Raw genomic sequence first — 1,619 nt, 5'->3', positions numbered from 1 at the left:
TCTGTTCTAGTTCTGTTCTAGTTCTGTTCTAGTTCTGTTCTAGTTCTGTTCTAGTTCTGTTCTAGTTCTGTTGTAGTTCTGTTCTAGTTCTGTTCTAGTTCTGTTCTGGTTCTGTTCTAGTTCTGTTCTAGTTCTGTTTTAGTTCTGTTCTAGTTCTAGTTATGTTCTAGTTCTGTTCAAGTTCTGTTCTAGTTCTGTTCTAGTTCTGTTCTAGTTTTGTTCTAGTTCTGTTCTAGTTCTGTTCTAGTTCTGTTCTTTAATTTAATTATTACATTTTATAACTGTTTTGGTTTAAAAAAGTTGATTCAATGAAAAACCACAGAAAATACAAAAGAAAGTGAATGAACTTTGTTTTTATAGCTATTTTGCTAATAAATGATTACAAACTAAAATTTAAAACTGAAATAATTTTTGTGTAAATCTTCTTGAAATTTTGAATATGTCTTCAAACACTTTTTCTTTTAATGTTTATTTTATAAATAATTAAAAATTATGCAACTTTGTCGTTTAAACAAAAAAATGCAAGAGTAACAAAATAAACAAATGTATTCTATAACAATAAATTTTCCTTTTACTTTTAATATTTATACGAAAAAGAAGAATTCAATGTGAAAAAATATATATTTCTTAAATTTTCTCAACTTTTTTGTTCTCTCTTTCTCTATATCTCTACTACTTTGGATATATGGCTGTATAATAAGTACATTTAAAAAAAATCTCTTCATAATACGTAATATTATAATGAGTAATACTTTTTTTCGCAAAAAATAATATATAAAATATTTAACAAAACAAAAAATGAATGTATGTATTTAGAAAACGTCAATGAACGTACTAAATAACGCTAACAAAATTTTTAATGAAATAAATAATGTTCTTTATTGTATTAAAAGTAAATCAAAACGAAATAAAGGTCATTTTTAAATGAAGAAAAAAGTTTTTGAAAAAAAAAAAAATGTTATATTTTAAGGTATTTTTGGTGGCTATTTTTCGTTGTATAGAAAAAAATGTAAAATTTTTTCAAAATATTTTAAAATTTTTTCTATTAAAATAGTGTACTCATAAACTGAAAAGATTTAAAACAAAATATCGATTAAACCCCGACAATTTTTCATTTGACAGTTAATTTCGTCAAATTATTATTCTTTCTTATCTCAAGATTGCTGATTTTTGTATTACTTCTGTAAATACTAATCAAAATACTAGAGTTCTAAATCTTAATACATAATCATAATCTCTAAAATGTACTTTAATATGATTTAAAACTAATAATATATGTACAAGATATTTTTAGCATACTCGTGCTTTACTGGATGTATATAAATCAATTTTGTATATTATTTGGTTGATAAAGCTATTTTACATTACTTATATTATATTTGCTGGACTAGAACTGAACTATAATAGAACTAAAACAGAACTACAACACAACTAAAACAGATCGAGAGCAAAACTAGAATAATACTAGAACAGAACTATAACAGAACTTGAACAGAACTAGAACAGAACAGAATAGAACTGAACTAGAACTGAACTAGAACTGAACTAGAACTGAACTAGAACTGAACTAGAACTGAACTAGAATTGAACTAGAACTGAACTAGAACTGAACTAGAACT

General features: G+C 24.3%; 1 protein-coding gene across 1 annotated transcript in view; it reads right to left on the bottom strand.

Moving 5' to 3' along the window:
• Positions 1 to 1,619, bottom strand: part of LOC111689403 — an 8,144-nt gene that overhangs the window by 3,198 nt on the left and 3,327 nt on the right. The window lies entirely within an intron of this gene.

This window comes from Lucilia cuprina, chromosome 2, assembly GCF_022045245.1.
Source record: "Lucilia cuprina isolate Lc7/37 chromosome 2, ASM2204524v1, whole genome shotgun sequence".
NCBI classification, from domain to species: Eukaryota; Metazoa; Arthropoda; class Insecta; order Diptera; family Calliphoridae; genus Lucilia; species Lucilia cuprina.
The sequence above is the reverse complement of the archived record's forward strand: the minus strand, read 5'-3'. Positions and strand labels throughout refer to the sequence as shown.